Raw genomic sequence first — 10,570 nt, forward strand, 5'->3', positions numbered from 1 at the left:
ACGCTGGAAACGTTCGAGGGAGGCGGCCGGTATCGATTTAAGTGGCCGGGACTCTCCCGAGGGACCCTCCGTATCCGCGCAGTGGATCCGAAAACGGGCGGCCTCGACGCGGAGGAGCCCTTCGTTGATTCCCTCCACCCTGTCCCGAGGCTCGACGAGGCGGGCGATTTTTACGACGCCGATACCGGCGGAACGACACGTGGACGAGAGTGGGCCTTCGTGCTGTTTAAATATTTGCTGAGCGGCTTTTAATTCCGAGATAGCGTTGTATATTTAAATCTTTATCGGGCCGATTTTTAAGCCGCGTGCTGAAATATTTCGCGTCGCGAACACGTCCGGGAGGGTAAGAGTGCACGCTGGTGACGCGCCATCAGCAGAACGCTTCGTTAAAAGTGGAATAAAATTGGCATGGTTCCTGCGCTCTGTGCTTTCGAGTCCTGTTATTCTTTCTCTCCGACTCTCTTTTGATAACGTACGATTCTCTCGGTGGCCTAAATACCCGCAAGTCTCCGTGATAAAAATTGATCATAAATACCAGATCCGCGATGTTAATGACCGTCCCCATGGCATGGCAAAATACATTCATCAGAATTAGCGGGCGAAAAAAACTACTTTAACCGATGCCCGCGCCTTTTCGGCGCTGTCGGTCGTTAAAAAGATAATAACGTGCTAAACGGTACGTGATGACGTTGATGCGAGCCGCGAGTATAACCGTGCAACGCGTCGAATATGCCGCGGTATTAACGAGTGCAAAAAGCAAACGCGAATTTATTGCAGCTTTACCGTTGTACCGTTAAAATCCCCTCGTACGCACACGTGGCTGCGGTGAACGTTCGAAAAAAAAGAAGGATGATTCGCGGGGATCCTTATCTTGACATTATGCGGACCGCAGAATTATTATATCGCACACCAATGAAACGTATTAATTCCCTTACTGCTTCCGCGAAAGGAATGCAGAAATTTATCTTCGAGTTAGCGATGACAGCGTTTCGTGGACGTGAACGAGTATAGCAAAACGGCAAGCTTTACGTTCGCGAGAATTCGGCAACAAAGATAAACGACATTACGAAATGTTATAAATTGTCTTACGTCATCGGCATTAAATTAAACGCATCCACCGCCACGACAGTCGCCGTTGATAAATATGCAATAAATATGTTGAGATGCGCGGGTGATATTACAACGTGCAATTATTTACACTTGCAGGATAACGATGGTTTAACAATCAAACAGAAGTATAATAGACATTTCTTTTCATTAAAAGTATAGAAATTATTACATTAACATATAAATATATTGCGCTGAATCCGGACGATACAGTCGACGTGAATGGAGTCAGTTGTGACAGTGTAAGTTTATTCCCCCAACGTCGACGTGATCCGGCTCGTCAGAAGTATTTATAATAATACAAATACTGTAAATATTTTATTATATACAGGGTGGCCCATTTTAATTTATACAGTCGATTTTTTAAAAAACTAAAAGAGATACGAAAAAATGTTTCAGACAGACACGTCACGATTTCGAGGGGGACATAAGACGATACCATTGGTTTGACCTTGAATAGTCGTTTGAAGGTCACGCGAAGATCACCTTCAATTTCTTAAATTGAAACCCCAACTTTTTATTGCAGATTCTTATTCTCCATCGAAAAGTAAGTAACTTTTGTCTGAAACATTTTTCCGAAAAATGTCATCTTATGTCCTTAAAATGATCTTCAAGATGAGTTTTGAGGACATTTTAAGGACATAAGATGACATTTTTCGGAAAAATGTTTCAGACAAAAGTTGCATGTTTTCTCGCGTAGAATCCGAATCCGTAATAAAAAATACCATGTCTCATTAAAAAAAAATTTCAGACCGGAAGTTAGAATTCTGAAATTTGTTTTTAATGAGACATGGTATTTTTTATTACGGATTCGGATTCTACGCGAGAAAACATGCCACTTTTGTCTGAAACATTTTTCCAAAAAATGTCATCTTATGTCCTTAAAATGATCTTCAAGATGAGTTTTGAGGACATTTTAAGGACATAAGATGACATTTTTCGGAAAAATGTTTCAGACAGAAGTTACTTACTTTTCGATGGAGAATAAGAATCTGCAATAAAAAGTTGGGGTTTCAATTAAAGAAATTGAAGGTGATCTTCGCGTGACCTTCAAACGACTATTCAAGGTCAAACCAATGGTATCGTCTTATGTCCCCCTCGAAATCGTGACGTGTCTGTCTGAAACATTTTTTCGTATCTCTTTTAGTTTTTTAAAAAATCGACTGTATAAATTAAAATGGGCCACCCTGTATATATTTATTTGGTAAATGTTCGTGTGGTTATATTTTTTCTATATACTATTAATGTCATTGAAATTTTTGAAATTATTGAAAGTTATCATTGATTTTTGAAACTGTTGTATGAATTGTTAAATTATTGAATTGTTGCACTATAAACCTTGTACTGCTCATATTTCGACAAACGGGAGGTTCTCTCAATTCTGGTCACCGAATTGTGGACGAAGGAGACGCAGTGAGAAGGCGACCGATGTGGACGGGAGCGAAGAGAGAACAGCGAGGTGTGTTTCCACCCATAGAACAGACGAGGATGGACGATGACCAGGGCCGTATGCCCAATTATATCGACTGTCAGCATCAAATATCGATTGACATCGATCCATCGATGGCAAGGAACGCATGCGCAAATGACCGACGGCACCGTACCCGGTCTATGCTCGAAGGAGCAGGATCACCGTGTGGCACTCTTGTGATGGCTGTGCTTGTCTAAAGTTAGCAGGATCCAGGAGTCAACTCCCGAGAAGCCGGATCGCCGTTTGATAAAATATTAGGTTGGCAAATAAGTTCGTTCGGTTTTTGCTTCGGTGCAACTTCTTTCCAATTCACTCTTGTTTTTCTCGACACTATCGCGCAACTTCAGAGTGCATTTGAAAGTACATGTTTCACATAACCTTTCTGTAAATTTAGGTTTGACTAACATCAATATTGTGTGTGCTGCGTAGCTGTAAAAATGGAAGGAAATAACGTGCATTATCGTCATATTTTGCTCTATTATTTCAAGAAGAGCAAACGAGCTGCAAAGGCTCATAAAAAGATATGCCGTGTTTATGGAGATGATGCCTTAACAGAACGCGTATGTCAAAAGTGGTTCGCCAAATTCCGTTCTGGAGATTTTGACGTCAATGATGCGCCTCGCTCCGGTCGCCCGATCAAGATTGATTCAAGTAATGTCAAAGCTATCATCGATAAAAATCCATCCCAATCGGTGCGAGAGATTGCTACAGCACTTAATATATCTCATATAAAGCGTAGAAAACAATTTGCGCCAACTGGAATACGTTTCTCGGCTCAATGTGTGGGTGCCGCATGAATTAACCGAGGCCAACTTGGCCACTCGCATATCCATCTGCGATTTGCTGCGGAAACGTCAAGAAAACGATCCATTTTTGAAGCGGTTAGTGACAGGAGATGAAAAATGGGTCGTCTATGAGAATGTAACGCGGAAAAGATCATGGGGACACAGCAGCGAGCCACCACAAACAACCTGGAAGGCAGGATTGCATCCGAAGAAGATCATGCTCTCCGTATGGTGGGATTTCAAAGGTGTCATTTACTACGAGCTGTTACCGTCAAGCAAAACGATTGATTCAACCACATACTGCTCGCAGTTAACAAAATTGGACCAAGCACTCCGCAAAAAACGTCCAGAATTGATAATCGAAAAGGTGTTGTCTTCCACCACGATAACGCCAGACCTCACACATCATTGACAACTCGGAACAAATTACTCAGTCTTGGCTGGGATGTTTTGCCTCATCCTGCGTATTCACCGGACCTGGCCCCTTCCGATTATCATTTATTCCGGTCGTTGCAGAACTCTTTGAACGGAAAATTCTTCAAGGATGAAGAGAACGTCAAAAGACACCTGGATTGGTTTTTCGCCGATAAGCCTCAGATGTTTTACGAACGCGGCATAATGAAGTTGGTAGAAAGATGGCAAGAAGTCATCAATAACAATGGTCAATATATAATTGATTAAAATTTATTTTGTGTATAAAAAAAATTGTATTTTATTCCACCTTAAAAAACCGAACCAACTTATTTGCCAACCCAATACTATCATCCGTAGACGGTTACAGTTGAGACTGCAAAATAATATACCTACTAGAGGCTGACAGTAAGAGACCTCCCGTCGTGAATTGCGAGTACTCTAAACTTGTACAATTCTGCCTAAAGCAAATTAATATTATATAGTATTGGAAGTTTCATCTAACGTTTTTATTTATTTCTCAATCATATCTTGTCGATCGTCTATATTATGTAGAGTATAGTATTGTTCCGATAGTCAATATTATATAAAAAGGGTTCTCCCAATTATCCACCCCCTGAGACCTTATTAATTTTACTGGTTTTATAAAAATCAGTTGGCGCCCAGTACATGCATCGTCTTAGTATATTTTAATAAATTAGCGACCTGACAGCCGCGGACCCGGCCGCGTGAGGTGAAGCCGAGTAACAAAATATACCGGTCGCACAGTTAAATTGCGCGTGGCGGTGAATGTGTTAATCAAATCCGAGCGAAACAGACATCCGCAATAGTTTCCCTCTCGACGCTTCGTTAAGCTCCGCTGTTGACGAAGCGTTTTCCAGATAACTGTTAACGTTTCACCAGTGTGACGCTAATAGCAGACGCCGGTCACATCCTCCCGCTATCTACATGTGTCATCTTGACTTCGCACACACATCCCACATTTATATGCGCATCATTAGGCTTAGTACGACCTGCCACTTGTGGCTTTCGTCGTCCCCACAACGCGTTTCCGCTTCCGGCCGACACGTGCATCAACCGATCGACCGTCACCACCTGAACCCGCTCGAACACTTGCCGGAACATCTGTAACCCCACTCCGTGTGAATCGATGTGCCAGAAAGGGAAGTATCTCCCGGCTATTTTACCAGCCGGATCGTCGGTGGAACGGCGCGACGACGCGGCGTCTCGACGCCAGAAAAGGAAGCCTGAAGGAGCGAGATCTCGTTATGTCGGAGGGCTAATTCGAAACGATGTATTTGTATTAGTAGTCCTGCCGTTAGTCAGCTTATTTGCTCGCCGGCCTCGCCGGCGGAACAGCCGCAGATTAAACAAAAAGAGGCTGACAGAAAGGCCAGGCGATCTTTCTTCTCTCTCTCTCTCGTAGCAAAATCGAAACTAAACAAGGTCTCCCGCGAGCGAGCAGATAACGAAGGAAAACTTCGCATCCTCCTATGGGGGATGCAGGGAGCGTTCGGTGGGACGGGAGGAACGGATTCGATTCTTTCCTACTCGTTACAATGGCGACTCGCTATAATTCCCCGCGCGAGGATGGATGAGTAATGATCTGCCAGTGATACAAATCGTTGCGATTCACCTGCAGCCGATCGCCGATTCGGTTCTGGTTCCCAATTAAAAGAACACAGGTACGGATCAGCGGGTGGACCGTCCTTCGACGGCGTCTCTCCCCGTGGGAGACCAGAGCCCCCGGCCCGTCTCCCGACGTGGCCGATCGATGCGATTTTTTCGATCTCGCATTATTAGTCACGAGATGCGATAGCGGAAAAAGGAAGGAAAGGACCAAAAAAAACGGGATCGCGTCGACTCCGCGTCAGATCCGCGCGCGCGCGCGCACGCGATGGCGGGAGTAATTAAGCGGACATACATCGACGTGTATGTCGTAATTAGCGAGCGAACGGTCGCTTAAACAGCAGCGACCGTAGTTAATTTGTAGCCATTTGCCGGTCGCGCGCTCATTTGCGGCTAATAATGTCACTCGGCGGAAGATTAAACGACGCGATGCGGCACGTCGTGCGCGACGTGTCGCGCTGGCTTAAAACGCGATGTTAATTAGCGTGCACCGAATTCCCGATTAATCGCGATACTGCGATCGCATGAGTAATATAGGTGCAATATCATTTGCCTCGCGAATATAAATGAGAAAGTCTCATCGACACGCACCCGATCGATGAGTACGATAATGAGGATGCGCGAGTGCAGCTTTTTATTTCATCGTGAAACTCCGCGTACGTGGCCTCTATTAAACTTCTGCTATTCGTATGCCGATAGTAGGACACAATTAAGCATATCAGAACGTGTTGACGCAATCCGGATAGTCGAAGGTAGGCGTGAAGAAAATTGGCTAGTTGATTTGATTGCACACTTTACTAAAATTAAGAAAAGAAACAAGTAATTCCGTAGTAAATTAATCGAGGCAGCAGGCTGGACAAATATCATGTGATGTGTCGTGTACGGGCGAAATTTTCGTGCTCCGGCCCCTTGAATGACGCTGAGGGAGGTCGCTCTTCGAAGATCTTGTTCGTTCAACGCCTGTAAAGAAACTGTTGGGATAATTCCTGAAAGAAGTGGTTAAGGGGGAAACCTGCTTTAGAACTTTGAAAATAAGGTATAATTTTACGAATTTTTTTAGAGAAACTATACAGCGGGATCATTATAAAACTTTGATGCATTTATTAGTACATGTTTAAAGATAAAAAAATTATTTTTTGATTTGAATATATCGCCTGTAGAGGTCGTCCTGGAGGCATTGTAAATTGGTGAGCATTCTCCCGCCTCCAAATTTCATCCAAACTGAAAAATTGAAATATTTTCTTGTTATTTATGAACTCCCATCGTCGATGAACCTTTAATATTCATAAAAACATTAAGTTAAACAATTATTTTTGCATGAAAAGTTCAACAACTTTGCCTAAAAATCGTACTTTTGTGTTCTAAGCTCCACCATTTTGGCACTTTTCAACTTTTTTCTTCGCGTGCATTACGAGTATCATCATTACATTCGCCGTTCGCAGCGCAGCGTTAAGGGGGGAGCCTGCTTTAGAACGCTGAAAATAAGGTATAATTTTACGAATTTTTTGGAGAAACTATACAGCGGATCATTATAAAACTTTGATGCATTTATTAGTACATGTTTAAAGATAAAAAAAATTATTTTTTGATTTGAATATATCGCCTGTAGAGGTCGTCCTGGAGAAATCTTAGTGCAGCCGGCATTGTAAATTGGTGAGCATTCTCCCGCCTCCAAATTTCATCCAAACTGAAAAATTGAAATATTTTCTCGTTATTTATGAATTCCCATCGTCGATGAACCTTTAATATTCATAAAAACATTGAGTTAAACAATTACTTTTGCATGAAAAAGTAATTGAAAAATAAAAACATTAAGTTAAACAATTACTTTTGCATGAAAAAGTTCAACAACTTTGCCTAAAAATCGTACTTTTGTGTTCTAAGCTCCACCATTTTGGCACTTTTCAACTTTTTTCTTCTCTCTTTGGTTCATCGACGATGGGAATTCACAAATAACGAGAACATATTTCAATTTTTCAGTTTAGACGAAATTTGGAGGCAGGAGAATGCTCACCAATTTGCAATGCCGGCGACGCGGCTGCACTAAGATTTCTCCAGGACGACCTCTACAAGCGATATATTCAAATTAAAAAATAATTTTTTTATCTTTAAACATGTACTAATAAATGCATCAAAGTTTTATAATGATCCGCTGTATAGTTTCTCCAAAAACAATTCGTAAAATATACCTTATTTTCAGCGTTCTAAAGCAGGCTCCCCCCTTAAGAGAACGCTCGAAGAACGTTACCACCTCAGTTATTAGAGGCACCGTAAAGCGGCTGACTAAGAAATCAGCGAGTGAGCTGCTCCAGAGAGCACACGTCCATGTAATGGATGAAGCTGCAAGAGTCCACAAGAACTCTGTCACCCGAAGGCAACCTCTGTTAGTAACGAGTCGGCTTTGATTCTTTCACCTAAAATAGTGAGGTTAAAATAGTCGGCTAAGACTACAACACCCGAGATAAGACTGAGTGGAACTACTCTTATCAAGGTTGATTCCATCCGTGATCTGGGTGTGACGTTTTGTAGCGACTTATCCTTTAAAAAACATATAGAAACCATTACGAACAATGCGCTTGGAAGGTTGGGCTTTGTCAACCGGGCCTGTAAGTTTTTCAGTAATGTTGGTACCTTGAGGCTTCTGTATTGTTCCCTCGTGAGACCTCTGCTCGAATACGCATCTATAGTTTGGGCTCCCTATCTGGTATATCAGTGCGACATGATTGAGCGTATCCAGCACCGCTTTCTCCGCCGGGTCAGTTTTAGGTTGCTTAGACCGATGAACTTTTTTGACCACGATTATGATTATTTGCATCGCGAATTGGGCTTGTTATCTTTGAGGGACAGGAGAACTCAGGCGGATCTGGTGTTTGTGCGGAACATAATTAGCGGTCGCATTGATTGCCCAGATTTGCTGGAATGCATCGGTCTGCATGTCCCTGGTAGGACCGTAAGGCGGGCTGAATTGTTTCATGTTGAGTCTCTTCGTTCATCGTGTGGTTACCATAAGCCATTAAATCGTCTCCGTATTGCTACGAATACATTTTCCCCATATATTGACTTTTTTTATGCTTCTCCTAATGCGATTAGAGCTGCTTTTCCCCGTATTAAGATTCAAGGTGGGTGATAACAATGGTTGTATTTTTGTATTGACCACTATTGTGGGACTGAATATACTGGACTATCCTTGCAGTGAATTTACTAATTAATGGAATGTCACTGCCCATTGATTTGTACTGCAATCAAACAACATCATGTTTTTTCGTTTTCGTTGTATCACGTGTCCGTTGGATTCTATGTACTCTTCATCTTCGTCTTTTTTTTCATTTTCTCTTGTAATCTATTGTATACTAGAGGGTTTTTCCCGTTTAATAAATATATACAGGGTGGGGCAGTTAAGGTGTTACAGACTTATATCTCGGAAACGAAGCATTTTAGAGAAAAATGTTTCAGACAAAAGTTGCAGGGTTGGAAGGGGGCCACTCAGTGGAGGTAACAGAGTGGTCATTCGTGGTCATTTTCAAGGTCATTTAAAGGTCAAGTCCAATTTTTTAAACAGAAACCCATACTTTTTATTGCAGATTCTGATTCTCCGTCGAAAAGTAAGTAACTTTTGTTGGAAACATTTTTTTTTTAAATGCCCTCCTCATCCCGAAAACACAGGTTCAACCTTTGGTGGACCAATGATAATAACTCGCTTTATAACGGACACTGAAGTTTTTTTTTTAGTATTTTACTGTTTACCGTCAGTTTACCTCCACGTGGTGCACACTGGGTAACGCTAATGCTGACGGTAAACAGTAAAATACTAAAAAAAAAACTTCAGTGTCCGTTATAAAGCGAGTTATTATCATTGGTCCACCAAAGGTTGAACCTGTGTTTTCGGGACGGGGAGGGCATTTAAAAAAAATGTTTCCAACAAAAGTTACTTACTTTTCGACGGAGAATCAGAATCTGCAATAAAAAGTATGGGTTTCTGTTTAAAAAATTGGACTTGACCTTTAAACGACCTTGAAAATGACCACGAATGACCACTCTGTTACCTCCACTGAGTGGCCCCCTTCCAACCCTGCAACTTTTGTCTGAAACATTTTTCTCTAAAATGCTTCGTTTCCGAGATATAAGTCTGTAACACCTTAACTGCCCCACCCTGTATATAAATATAAATCAGGCTAGATACAGAGACGTAACGACTCTCTCACTCGAAGGCTAGTGACTAGAAAACTCGACAAGCGCTTGTCCACCCGAAGGCCGTGAACTATAGTAAAGTCGTCGAGGACTTACACACCCGGAGGCTGTCTAGGTTATTCGAGTGTCCGCTCAGTGGCAGAAGCCCTTATCTCTCTTTCGTCACCGCTGGGCGTTTCAGGTGAACCCGTCTCTCGTTGGTCGTCCACTCGAACTCGCCTTGTCTCACAAAGAACCACACGAAGCTTTTCGCAAGCGATTTGCTACGCAGAGATCGCAGAGATGCGAGGTAAGAAGAAGACTGCCGCGCCACCACTCGCTCTTGTATTACTCCGCCGACGGTCCGCCGACGGTCGCGCAGTACCGCTGCGGCCGGTCATTTCGAAACGACCGCTAATCCGCAACAGAACGCAAGGAAGTAAGCATCTCGTGATTTCAAGAGGATTGTCAGATGAAATCTCGGCAAAGTGAGCCCCTCCTTTCTCCCAGCTTGATTCTTATGCTTCTTATGCGAAGAGACAAAAGTATACATCTGAGGGATGAGGGGCGTCTATTTGCTCGCCTCACTTCCGTGTATAATTCCCAGTGCAAACAGTTCCCGTTCCCATCATCCCACGACAAAACGATCGCGATTGAGGGGCGAGCTCCTCGACCGGCAACGGCCTCGGCCCACCGCCACTAAGATTTATAACTTAACGGCCGGTTCAATTTCCGTGGATACACACCGAAAAACAAAGGTTCCTCCAACGTCGCCAACGAGGGCCTTCCTAGCGTTTCCTGCGGCCGCCGGAACCCCGTAGGCGTAACGTAATAACTCGTCTCACGCGTAGAAGCTGGGCGAGGCACGAGCGAATCGCGCCCGCACCGCGTTTATCGACTCCGTATGGCCTTTTAACCTTATATGGCCGGCGCACCTGCCCGTGGCCACCGCCGCTCGATAGGACATTTCCCATAACATTCTCTCCTTTTTTATATACTG

At 43.2% G+C, this 10,570-nt stretch overlaps 1 long non-coding RNA gene across 2 annotated transcripts; it reads right to left on the minus strand.

Annotated features, from left to right (window-relative positions):
* Positions 1-6,181: 6,181 nt before the first annotated feature.
* On the minus strand, positions 6,182-9,913 carry LOC105281863. Of its 2 annotated transcripts, XR_003407353.1 has the most exons (4): positions 9,692-9,913; positions 8,035-8,639; positions 7,655-7,941; positions 6,182-6,363 (listed from the first exon to the last, which is right to left on the minus strand). It is a non-coding gene; the product is annotated as an uncharacterized LOC105281863 (long non-coding RNA). The 2 variants fall into 2 exon arrangements; XR_003407354.1 differs by lacking the exon at positions 6,182-6,363 and having other exon boundaries at positions 7,631-7,941; positions 9,688-9,913.
* Positions 9,914-10,570: the final 657 nt, after the last annotated feature.

The sequence above is a fragment of the Ooceraea biroi genome, chromosome 13, assembly GCF_003672135.1.
Source record: "Ooceraea biroi isolate clonal line C1 chromosome 13, Obir_v5.4, whole genome shotgun sequence".
Classification (NCBI taxonomy): domain Eukaryota; kingdom Metazoa; phylum Arthropoda; class Insecta; order Hymenoptera; family Formicidae; genus Ooceraea; species Ooceraea biroi.